The following is a 13708-nucleotide window of genomic DNA, read 5'->3' as shown; positions in this document are numbered from 1 at the left end:
CGAGGCTAGGGCACCCTCCTTACACATTTTGTTTGGATTGGTATCCCTCTCGCAAATCGGGGTTTGATTGCTTGGTGTGTAACCCACCCTTTTAAGCCAAAACCCGTGTCAGCATAATGCATAATATAATGAAACTGTGAGTGCTTATGTGCCATCTGATCATAAGTCCTTCCGTGTCATTTTCAAACTTTCAAAAACACCCTTTTCGAGCCGTTATAATGGCCATTTCAAACCTCGGTCTTTCGCCGACCGTTGCACGCCTTTCTTGGCCGTCGTAATGATGATTTTCAAACTCGGTTTTGTATAAACCATTTCAACACGCCTTTCTAGGCCGTCGTAATGACGATTTTCAAACTCGGTTTTGTATAACCATTTCAACACGCCTTTCTAGGCCGTCGTAATGACGATTTTCAAACTCGGTTTTGTATAACCATTTCAACACGTCTTTCTAGGCCGTCGTAATGACGATTTTCAAACTCGGTTTTGTATAACCATTTCAACACGCCTTTCTAGGCCGTCGTAATGACGATTTTCAAACTCGGTTTTGTATAACCATTTCAACACGCCTTTCTAGGCCGTCGTAATGACGATTTTCAATCTCGGTTTTGTATAACCATTTCAACACGCCTTTCTAGGCCGTCGTAATGACGATTTTCAAACCCGGTTTTGTATAACCATTTCAACACGCCTTTCTAGGCCATCGTAATGACGATTTTCAAGCCCGGTTTTGTATAACCATTTCAACACGCCTTTCTAGGCCGTCATAATGACGATTTTCAAACTCGGTTTTGTATAACCATTTCAAATCACCTTTTTATGCCGTCATAATCGCCGCGTCTAGACACGGATTTTAACCCGTTTCGCGCCGACAATGGCTCTTTCAAAACCCGAGAAAAGCACACGCCCTTTTCTCAAGACACTTTCGGGATCCCGAGGACCATGCACCGTCCCCGAGACCTCTTCAATTATTTCAAACTTGATTTTCAAAACTTTCAATTTTGAATTTCAAAAACCGTCTTGGGAAACAATGCACTGTTTTCCGAGCCGACTCAAACTAAAACCATCTTTTGCAAATAAACTGAAGACAACCCTTTCATATGATCGACTTGCAGAGATCCCTATTCTTCGGAAGCCGCCCATTAAAGCGACAAATGAATCTTTTTGAAAATTTCTATTTTCGAAAACTTCAGTCCACCATTTCAATTCCGCCTCGTGTCTATCGAGTCAAAGCAAACGTACTTATGGGTCTTTACTTATGAGTCGTCTCACCACGAGACCCGTCCAATGGCGTCACACCGTTATGTTGGACTCGTGTCATAGGTTCGGTCAAACACCGTCACGTCATAAATCGAATCAGCACCGAGGGACCACACACGGTCACCCCGTCTTGTTGAGTCTGATCTTTGTCTCGTCCTTTGTGTTGTCTCGTTCGCCTTGAACCGTGTCGGATTGAGTTGTAATGTGAGCCGTTTTTCGCCTCAGAGCCATGGCCCCGTCTTTGACTTCGTCCAACAACAACAATGATAACAACAGAGATGTCACAACCGATCGCTAGCCAGCCCCGCTTACCGCTCTTAAGGTCACCCGGATCGCGTCGAGACCCGTATCGACGCCCGGAGAACAAAGAAACTGGGGAACATAATACCCCACCTCTGACTGAAACTGAGAAGAGGCTGAAACTCTTGGAAGAACAGCTCTTAGCCAGGGGTAACAATATCCATCTTGAGAACAACCGAAGGTTCGAACCCGTTGGAGACCAGTTACCTGACAACTTCACCCTGACTGATGTGCCTAAGTTCAAGGGAGTGGAGGACCCACTCAACCATATCCGTGCTTTCAAGGACTACATGGCATTAAAGGAGTCAAACATGAACTTTTTACCCGGATCTTCCCATCCTCTTTGGAGCCGATTCCTCGCCAATGGTACTACTCCTTGGATCCGAAAAACCTTACTACTTGGGATGAGATCGCAGTTGAGTTTGCCAAACAGTATGCCGACAATGTCGAGATCCAGGCCAACACCCGTACTCTCGAAGTGCTAACCCAAAACAACAAGGAGGGGTTCACTGAGTTCCTAACCCGTTGGAGGAGGGTGAGTACTCAATTGGTCAGTAAGCCGAGTGAATCAACTCTGGTGGAAAAGTTTGTCAACAATCTCCGCCCGGTTTATGCCAACCTACTGAGGTATCAGAATATCAAAACTTTTCAAGATCTGCAGATTCTGGGGATGCGTATTGAGGACGACCTCCGAAAGGGTGTCTTAGCCAAGACCACTGGCAGAGGTTACCAGGGATCCACCTCAACCGGATCTCGCCCTTACGGTCAGACAAACAAGATTGATGAAGTTAACGTCGTCGAACCATCCGCTAAGAAAACTGAGCGCCCCCAGAGAGTGTTCACCAACATAAGATCGACTTATGCAAGTGCCCTGAAAAGGCTCATGGACCAAGGGAAGTTACAACCGATCAGACCCACTCCGGATCCGACCGGCGCCAAGAAGTCCTGATTATGGAACCCCAATGCCTACTGTCAGTATCATCGAGGGAAAGGGCATGATACCGAAAATTGCTTCAAACTCAAGCACCTCATTCAAGACATGATTGAGAAAGGAGATTTGCCACTACCCCCACCAACTAAACCGAACAACAAGACGAATCCTTTGGGAATCCACGCCATTTCCGATGATGAGCCGACCCTAGACCCCTCTCACCTCATCCTGCCAATTGACGACGAGGTGAATGCTTTGGAAAAGGATCCTTCAGACGGAGTGTTTGTGTTTAGTGCTGCCACTATGCTCACTATGTTTCAACAAGTTGAAGAGGCCATAGCCAACCTCTCTGAAAGAATCTGTAATACCTGCCATTTTAGGGACCCTTTGACCATCATTGACCGACCTTGGGAGCGGAAGTAGTCTTAGGAAAGTAGGCCAAAACCTGTTTGAGCTGCGTGTTAAGAGTGGTACTCGATAGAGTAGAGGCTACTCGATCGAGTAGCTAGGGTACTCGATCGAGTAGGGGGCCACTCGATCGAGTAGGTTGGGTACTCGATCGAGTACCGGGTTTTCAAATGAGGGTTTTATATCGCGTTTTGTTAAATCCGCAAATCACTTCCGCCACTTTCCTCCTATCCTTCAGTCGCCCCTTTCCCTTCCCTTCACCTCAAAACCTCCATGGAAGCCTTTTTGAAGATCTTTGAACCTTGGGAGGGCGTCACTGGTGTCGGGTAGCGATCTCTTGTTGAGTTTTCCCTAATAGGTATGTCACAATCATCATCCGTGTCTTTGTCTCTTTAGTTAGGGTTTGCTTGTTAGTAATAGATATTTGTATGGTGGTTATAGGCTTTGCTTGGTCGCTGGATGTGTTATCTGTCGGCATGGATTGGTTGCGGTTGCTTAAAGGTAGGTTCGCCTACTCAGTTTCTGTAGATGGTCTAGTGTGTCGGTCGTTATGGTAGTATTGTGGTTGTTTGATATAGTAACTGATTGTACTGTGTTTGTGGTTGTGATTGCTGGTGATGGTTCTCGAGATGCGTTCTCGGCTGAGTGGGGTCACTTGCGGGAGTGGCTTCACGCCCTAGTTTCGCCCTTCGTGGAACCCGCCACGGAAGGGGATGTGCACATTAATGGACAGGGTTATCTGTGACACCCCTCGATGAGGCATCAAAAGAACTATTAAATCTAAGCGGAAAAATAAGGGATTTTTAAAACCTTTAAAGTTTAAAGTGTGAAATCCACCATAAGTGATCAAACGAAAATGAAAAGTAAGATGAATAAGTTTTACAATTTAAAAATGAAGTGCGTTGGGGAAAAGATATCCCACGAATAAACACAAGTCTAACGATAGGTGAGTCTAAGCAAACTATAACTAAGGTCTAAGGTTCAACGTTCTCGCTAGCTCACACGTCTTCCCCATAATCTGCATCACAAACCTGTCATTCATGTAAACATGAACGCCACAGTCAGTGGGGAGTAACTCAGGGTTCTCCCGGCCACAATATGTCAAAATGCACATAAGCAAGAACTTAATTAAACATATTGATCATGCATCATACTTGAATAATATGAATAAGGGAATATAAACGATAATCATAATGAGATAGGCACATTGCATTCTTAATGAGATAGGCATGGTACATTATATTAAACATGCATTCAAGGTAACCAAAACATGGATATGAGATTAGGCATCGAATCATATGAAGAAGGTAAACAACGGATCAATTGAATAGAAAATACATGGATGGAAACCAATAGCCATTACTTGAAAACCTCTTAACAACCATAGCACGGGACTTGGCTACTAATGTCACATTCATACTTATGGCTTGCATCTCACCATAAGAACGGATGGGAACATCAATCCCGGCGATCATATCGCAACTAGGGGCTTGCATCTCACCACTAGTATCCGATAGGACCAAGACTCTCACAAACAATCATAGAAGACGTGCACTCTCGTATATAAGAACACGCCAATGACCATAATCAGCAAGACATTTACAAAGGCTTTGACTCAAACAAGACAGACCCCTAGACTCCAACCTCTTGGTAGGACGACGATCATAATACGGTCCTAGTCTAAACCTGGATCCAGACTCTCGGGATGGGCGACACCCGATTCGACAAACGATACCAAATCATATCCAAGACTCGGAACATGGCACGCACTCGTATCCAAAGGCCGAGTAACCTCTAATCGGAGACATGGCACGCACTCGTATCCAAAGGTCCGAAGAAAGGCGGAAGGATATCCTAATTCGGAAACATGGCACGCACTCGTACCAAAGGTCCAAAGAAGGAAGGATAACCCAATCCGGAAACATGGCTCACACTCGTGACCAAAGGTCCGAAAGGGGTAAATAGGGAAAGTCAAGTCGTCACACAATGTAAGTCGTCGCACTTGGGTCACAAATACGAGTGGAAAAGATTGCACAAACATAACGTAAACAATTCATGTGAAGCATGCATAAGTATAAAGGTATAAGAAACATCAAGTACTCCCATGATAAAAGAGTCTCAACACATCATACACAAGCATTAGAACCAAAGTTAAGATGCATACCCAACAAGAAACTCAAAACCCAATCTATAACAACAAGTTTAGTACTCGACTACAACAAGGGTCAACTTCAAGCGGTCATAACTTGAGTTCTATACATGATAATGAGGTTAAACCAGTTGGAGGTGATAGCTTATCCTCTTACGGTTCTAACGGTAGGTCATAAGCCTCAAACAAACAAGTAACGAAGAAGTTATGGCCATTTTAAGAAAACTGGTCCAGGCTGAGTGCGCAGCCTGCGCCGAGGTGCGCAGCCTGCGCCGTGGTGCTGATTTGCACGACACAACAACTCACCTTCATCCCCAAATCATTTTTTTATCATGCCAATACAATCCTAATTCCACCATATATTACCCAAGCAACTTTATACAAGTATTAAGGGTGAAATCAAAGCATAAAAGAGGGATTAAAACACAAGGTTCGATTCAAATTCAAACAATTCCAAACTAACAAATTCGTGACATAATTAAACACAATTACTAAGCATTATTAAGACGGTTTCTTTACTAATTCATCCATATAAACATTCATGTAACCCAAAGGATTGGAAATTCCTTCAACTAACCATGAGATGGTTTCTCATACAAACTCATTCAACAACAAACATGTGAAACAAGAAAAGATTCAAACTTTAACATACATATGAACAAACTACAGCATATAAACACACAAATTTGACATAATGTCGAGTAACCCATCACCGTTACCTTTTTGTACTTAAATCCACAATAGACTCGTCTACCTTTCAAGAATCCACTTCCGGGTCAACTAAACTTTCTCCTAAACATAAGAAAACACAAAATAAGACTAAGAATCAAAATTAGAAAAAGGGTCCCATGTGTAATATGGGTCGATAGCCCTAAATAAGGAGGAAAGTCGGATCTTTTCTTACCTAGAAAGATGGAGGGCGATGAGAGGAAGAGATAGACGCGAAAATCACTTGAATCGGATAAGAATTGAGCAAGTTATGGTGTTTTGATGATTTGTAAGGGAAAAAAAATGTGTAACAATGGTGGTGTTTGGTGAAAGTGGTGCTGAAATTGTGAGGAAGGAGGAGGGGTTAGGGTTTCCTTCATGATTTATATGAGGAGGAAGGAATAATATGTGAGCCCAATAGTCATACTAGGCCCAACAAGCAAAATTGAGTCGATATACACTAGAAATTACGTCTCAAGCCCACTACAACTCAAGACGAGAAATATTATTATTATTATCATTATTATCCGACCAAAATGTTTATTTTGTATAACTTAAGCTTTAAAAATATAATATTTATAAAAATCATGTTTAATAATGAAATTAATGAAATTATATAATTTAAAATATAAATAAGACCATAGAATGGTTAATTAAATTATAAATGTCAAAATGGAAAGTTCGCGGGTGTTACAATCACCCCATCTTTTAAAAAGTTTCGTCCTCGAAACTTGAAGGTAGAAAAGAAAGGTTATAAAAAGTAAAACTGAACTTTTAAAATTGGTAACCAAAACAATAAAAGGTTACTTATCGTAAGAATCAAAATCCTTTCGAAGTCTCAAATAAAATTTTCCGAATGCAACCGATTCTCATCAAAGGAACGAAAATGCTCTCGTTGCGCATTCAAGAACATCACATTCCAAATCGAAGATATGGTCAAAAGCAAATTATTTGTATAAATCGAAAATCAAAATACTTTCAAAAACATTAATGAAGAGTTTTCAAAGGTATAAGTCTCATTCATGGAACGAAATTGCTCTTGTCGTGCACACAAGAACGCTAACTTTCCAAGTCAAAGACAAATTTAAAACAGAAATCACTCGCCGACAAGCGTAGAACAAGTTATTAAACGTTTCAAATAACGAGTTCTAACATCCGATCAACGTCAAAATCGAAAGAAAAAGGTAATTCACTCAAATTTTCTTTTGCCAAAGCCAAATTAGAGATAGAGGTTTCACTTTTAAACTCAAATGGAGTCAAATTTCCGAAAATATAATATTAAACTCTGACAAAGGAATCTTAAGTAGGTCAAAGTTAGTTAGAAATTGAGCAAAATTAAAAGTAACTCGGGTTTAGCAATTAAAATCAATAAAAAGGAGTTGTACTCATAGAACAAAAGGAGAACTAAATCAAATTCCCATTTTCAAACCTTTAAAATAGGTAGGGTTTTATAAAAGTAACATAAACTTTTAACAATGGATCAAAAGTGGTAGCTTGAAATGTTTAGAAATAGTACGAAATGAAGAGAACTTAGATATCATGAACACAAGGTACGCTAAGAGGGTTCAAACTTTACCAACAAAAGAGCTATGATGAACTTCTTAGGAGAAGTGTTGAAATCGAGTCTACGAGGATATCAAAGATTGAATTTCACAAGTTAAGAGTATCAAATTTAAAGGAGGAGCATGATGAAGCGAAGAAGAGAGGTATGAACGGAAATGCTTATGCTTAAGGAAGGAAGGAATTTAAACAACAAGGAAACGCCAGAAAGACAAATCTCAAACAACAAAGTCATCCTGAACGGTAACTCATAACCACATAACTCCCAAGAATTTCCTCAAAATACTTGCACACTTTACTCCTATGCTATCCCGTGGGTCAAGTCACTCCACCACAATTGTGATTCCATAACCATCAAATATAAGTCATCTATAAACGATTTCCACGAAAGATCAAAACTACTAACAGAGTTGCACACATAACCAACTATCGACTACTAGGAGTTCTCACTATGGTACAATCCCTAATCAAAGGTCAAAATCTCAAGGTCTTCATACTTTCTAACACTCCAAACCAAAATCTTATTCACACCCGAATTCACAAGCATAGATGATCACATTCCCCAAATCATAAAGACCACCAACCAAAAGTAAATAGGTTTGTCATACAATTTTTCCTAACCAACTCAACTCGAGTTCCACTAATTCAATTTTGACGAAATCAAGGTTCACAAAGAATCCTCAAAGAGCATCTCACTCACTCTACAACGTAGCCAACAATGCCATCACTCCACTAAAGAAACAAGAGCAATAACTAGGACAAGAAATGATAGGAAATTTCAATGGGATACATGAACATGACGAGGTGTGAGATTAAAGGGGTCAATAGTAAAGGTAACTAGTTAACACCAGTAAGAGACATTAGAATTAGAGAGGTATTCAAGGCAAGGAAACGACAAGTAAACTTTTATACTTAAGAAATAAATCTAATCAAGGTATAAACGAAGGGAAGGAAGATGATTAGAGGTACGAGGGGGATTTTAGGGCTTAAACCATACACTTTCTAAGACATAAGGTTCTCCCTAACAAGGTCACGCCTATTAGGATATTATACCATCATAAAAAAAACGACCAAATTCCAAAACGAGGGTCAAGGCAATTCATCTCATACTTTATATGCAAGTCTCTCTTAAAGGATTACACCTCTATGACTGATCAAGGTAAAAATAAACGCTCGCTTAAGGGTTGATGAATTGGTTAGATTCGTTGTTCACCTATCCTATCACATATTAGGATTTCTCTAAAGCAAATCTACCACTCTAGTATAAAAGCACCCATTTACCTCAAGTACTTGACACAGCCTCAATGTTCCTAAAACCATAGGGTTAACAAAGACTTCTCAATACTAAGTCTCTCTCAACTCAAGAACCCCCAAGGGTCAGCTAATATCAAATCACATCACCAATCCATTATGGTCATCAACATACCATTATCCTTTCTTGTTACTAAAACAAATGCTAAAACTTTCCAATGATGTACCTTAGTCTCACTCTCATACCATACCTTAGGTGGTAATCAATATCACTCACTAAAACCAACTAATAATCCCACAATTAGCATTTCTCATATGGTCACATGTACATTATCAAACTCTCATATCTAAAGTGATTACGAAAGCCATTCACAAACTCGACTTACTTAATAAATCCTACATCCTCAAATCCACCATTCAGTTTCATCCATTTTAAGTCAAGTACTAAGCATTTGTATCCCAAGGCACGTCTCACTACACTTCCCAAGGTTTTCAAATCTCACCCATAAACAACAAGCCAAGTTCTATAACCTTAGTAACAAATGCAACTCACACTTGACAACATAAATAATGCCACCAATCAAGATTACTCACTTTACCAAGGATTTAGGTCTAAGAATCATTAAGTATGTCTCATCTCACTACCTAAGTCTTTCCAACATCAAATCCTCTCCAAACCAGGATTAAGAGTCAACCACAAACAATCTCCTCAAAGGTCAAATTTCCAACCAAGGTCAACATTCCTCAAAAGAAAGAGTATTATCAAAAGGCGTTAAGGGAGGATAAGCAAGGAACAAGGAACAAGTTATAGGGTATAGGAGTAGCTTCCAAGCAAAACAGAAGAGAGTTTAGAAGAAGGATAAGCACCAAGAGATAAAGAATAAGGCAAGATACACAAAGAAATGAGAAACATCTTTGAGGAAGTAGAAGCATTCTTCAAATGTTGAACAAATCTTCAATCCTCAAAGAATAGGCACCAAATCTTGATCACCACATTGGTAAGTTTACGGTTATTGATCCAAGGGCACACAAATTATTAAAGGACAATCAACAAACATGTTAGAACCTAACAAAGAGCAAACACACTACAGACTACCACCTTAGGTCCTTAAGTCTACCCATCTCTCATTCATTATTCAAGGTCAAGTTCAAATTTAAATTGGGGGTACACGTGTGTGCGTCGGGAGCAACATATGCTCGATACCAATCGTGACACCCCTCGATGAGGCATCAAAAGAACTATTAAATCTAAGCGGAAAAATAAGGGATTTTTAAAACCTTTAAAGTTTAAAGTGTGAAATCCACCATAAGTGATCAAACGAAAATAAAAAGTAAGATGAATAAGTTTTACAATTTAAAAACGAAGTGCGTTGGGGAAAAGATATCCCACGAATAAACACAAGTCTAACGATAGGTGAGTCTAAGCAAACTATAACTAAGGTCCAAGGTTCAACGTTCTCGCTAGCTCACACGTCTTCCTCATAATCTGCATCACAAACCTGTCATTCATGTAAACATGAACGCCACAGTCAGTGGGGACTAACTCAGGGTTCTCCCAGCCACAATATGTCAAAATGCACATAAGCAAGAACTTAATTAAACATATTGATCATGCATCATACTTGAATAATATGAACAAGGGAATATAAACGATAATCATAATGAGATAGGCACATTGCATTCTTAATGAGATAGGCATGGTACATTATATTAAACATGCATTCAAGCAATGTTGTCAGGATCGGGATTCTACTTTGGATCGATGGGGAGGGTAGGATCGAATCGGTAGAATCGGATCGTAGAATCGCAAGATTCTACAAACTCACTAAATATAATTTTTTATTTGGTAAAAACATATAATTGAAAATCAAAACAGTTATTTATTAATATTTATTCATAAAATATTGGTAATTAATGATTTTAGTATCATTGTATGAACAACTTACACGAAATTTGGGTTTTACGGTATCATTATATAAAAATATATATTAATTTTTTTTATTATGGAATCGGATCGTAGGATCGTAAAATCGTAGGATCGTATTATAATCTCATCTCTAGAAATTTTCAAATTAATAGGATCGTAAGATTCTACAACTATGATAGAATCGTAGGATCCAGGATCGGTCAAGCATTTTTGGATCGTAAAATCGTAGAATCGTTGGATCGAATCGCGATTCTGACAACAATGCATTCAAGGTAACCAAAACATGGATATGAGATTAGGCATCGAATCATATGAAGAAGGTAAACAACGGATCAATTGAATAGAAAATACATGGATGGAAACCAATAGCCATTACTTGAAAACCTCTTAACAACCATAGCACGGGACGTGGCTACTAATGTCACATTCATACTTATGGCTTGCATCTCACCATAAGAACGGATGGGAACATCAATCCCGGCGATCATATCGCAACTAGGGGCTTGCATCTCACCACTAGTATCCGATAGGACCAAGACTCTCACAAACAATCATAGAAGACGTGCACTCTCGTATATAAGAACACGCCAATGACCATAATCAGCAAGACATTTACAAAGGCTTTGACTCAAACAAGACAGACCCCTAGACTCCAACCTCTTGGTAGGACGACGATCATAATACGGTTCTAGTTTAAACCTGGATCCAGACTCTCGGGATGGGCGACACCCGATTCGACACACGATACCAAATCGTATCCAAGACTCGGAACATGGCACGCACTCGTATCCAAAGGCCAAGTAACCTCTAATCGGAGACATGGCACGCACTCGTATCCAAAGGTCCGAAGAAAGGCGGAAGGATATCCTAATTCCGAAACATGGCACGCACTTGTACCAAAGGTCCAAAGAAGGAAGGATAACCCAATCCGGAAACATGGCTCACATTCATGACCAAAGGTCCGAAAGGGGTAAATAGGGAAAGTCAAGTCGTCACACAATGTAAGTCGTCGCACTTGGGTCACAAATACGAGTGGAAAAGATTGCACAAACATAACGTAAACAATTCATGTGAAGCATGCATAAGTATAAAGGTATAAGAAACATCAAGTACTCCCATGATAAAAGAGTCTCAACACATCATACACAAGCATTAGAACCAAAGTTAAGATGCATACCCAACAAGAAACTCAAAACCCAATCTATAACAACAAGTTTAGTACTCGACTACAACAAGGGTCAACTTTCAGCGGTCATAACTTGAGTTCTATACATGATAATGAGATGAAACCAGTTGGAGGTGATAGCTTATCCTCTTACGGTTCTAACGGTAGGTCATAAGCCTCAAACAAACAAGTAACGAAGAAGTTATGGCCATTTTAAGAAAACTGGTCCAGGCTGAGTGCGCAGCCTGCGCCGAGGTGCGCAGCCTGCGCCGTGGTGCTGATTTGCACGACACAACAACTCACCTTCATCCCCAAATCATTTTTTTATCATGCCAATACAATCCTAATTCCACCATATATTACCCAAGCAACTTTATACAAGTATTAAGGGTGAAATCAAAGCATAAAAGAGGGATTAAAACACAAGGTTCGATTCAAATTCAAACAATTCCAAACTAACAAATTCGTGACATAATTAAACACAATTACTAAGCATGAATAAGACGGTTTCTTTACTAATTCATCCATATAAACATTCATGTAACCCAAAGGATTGGAAATTCCTTCAACTAACCATGAGATGGTTTCTCATACAAACTCATTCAACAACAAACATGTGAAACAAGAAAAGATTCAAACTTTAACATACATATGAACAAACTACAACATATAAACACACAAATTTGACATAATGTCGAGTAACCCATCACCGTTACCTTTTTGTACTTAAATCCACAATAGACTCGTCTACCTTTCAAGAATCCACTTCCGGGTCAACTAAACTTTCTCCTAAACATAAGAAAACACCAAATAAGACTAAGAATCAAAATTAGAAAAAGGGTACCATGTGTAATATGGGTCGAAAGCCCTAAATAAGGAGGAAAGTCGGATCTTTTCTTACCTAGAAAGATGGAGGGCGATGAGAGGAAGAGATAGACGCGAAAATCACTTGAATCGGATAAGAATTGAGCAAGTTATGGTGTTTTGAAGATTTGTAAGGGAAAAAAAATGTGTAACAATGGTGGTGTTTGGTGAAAGTGGTGCTGAAATTGTGAGGAAGGAGGAGGGGTTAGGGTTTCCTTCATGATTTATATGAGGAGGAAGGAATAATATGTGAGCCCAATAGTCATACTAGGCCCAACAAGCAAAATTGAGTCGATATACACTAGAAATTACGTCTCAAGCCCACTACAACTCAAGACGAGAAATATTATTATTATTATCATTATTATCCGACCAAAATATTTATTTTGTATAACTTAAGCTTTAAAAATATAATATTTATAAAAATCATGTTTAATAATGAAATTAATTAAATTAAATAATTTAAAATATAAATAAGACCATAGAATGGTTAATTAAATTATAAATGTCAAAATGGAAAATTCGCGGGTGTTACATTATCGCTCGGTATGATGAGCGGGGCTTAGGTGGGAACGGCTGCGGTCCCCCACTGGCAGGGCTGGTCCAGTGGACAGTCAGTATTGAGTTGATGGGAATTGGTTGGATTATGGTGGTTGCATTTGGGACTGATAGTAGTGTTGTATTGATAATTGTAGTTGCCGTTGTTTTGTCTTATCTCAGTACTGACCTTGTGTGGTTGTTTGTTTGTTATGTGTCTGCCGTGATCCCTTATGGTGAGCAGTCGGTCTTAGCAGGTGTTGATGTTGTTGATAGCTGAGGTCCGGGCAGGGATGAGTCTTCACGAGATAAGATGGTCATAGCGAGTAGTCTTTGCATTGTACCTTTGTATCGTATTTTGGTTTGAATCACTTGTAATATAACTTAATAGTTCTTTTATTGACGTTTGATAATTACTTTCCTCGGGCAACCGAGATGGTAACGCCCTTATATGCTAAGGAAGGCCTAGTTAAGGCTCCTCTGGATATGGGGGTGTTACAAAGTGGTATCAGAGCGACGATTTTGGAACCTGTAACAAATGAACATAATGAACGTAGAGAGTCTAATAAAATGAACCTGGTGTATGTGTAATGGGAGCCCCAAACATGCTAGATTTTGGGTGAGTAGGCGCCCTCATTTCAAAATCTTGGC

General features: G+C 39.6%; 2 long non-coding RNA genes across 2 annotated transcripts; both read right to left on the bottom strand.

The window, feature by feature from the left end:
* Positions 1-3636: 3636 nt before the first annotated feature.
* LOC141614920 (uncharacterized) lies at positions 3637-6066 on the bottom strand. Its single transcript, XR_012529468.1, has 3 exons — positions 5950-6066; positions 5765-5837; positions 3637-3927 (listed from the first exon to the last, which is right to left on the bottom strand). It is a non-coding gene; the product is annotated as an uncharacterized LOC141614920 (long non-coding RNA).
* Positions 6067-9904: 3838 nt separating this feature from the next.
* On the bottom strand, positions 9905-12787 carry LOC141614919 (uncharacterized). Its single transcript, XR_012529467.1, has 3 exons — positions 12558-12787; positions 12373-12445; positions 9905-10063 (listed from the first exon to the last, which is right to left on the bottom strand). It is a non-coding gene; the product is annotated as an uncharacterized LOC141614919 (long non-coding RNA).
* Between the last annotated feature and the right edge of the window lie 921 nt (positions 12788-13708).

The sequence above is a fragment of the Silene latifolia genome, chromosome 11 (assembly GCF_048544455.1).
Source record: "Silene latifolia isolate original U9 population chromosome 11, ASM4854445v1, whole genome shotgun sequence".
Classification (NCBI taxonomy): domain Eukaryota; kingdom Viridiplantae; phylum Streptophyta; class Magnoliopsida; order Caryophyllales; family Caryophyllaceae; genus Silene; species Silene latifolia.
Note: the sequence above shows the minus strand (reverse complement) of the source record. Positions and strands in the feature narration are given on the sequence as shown.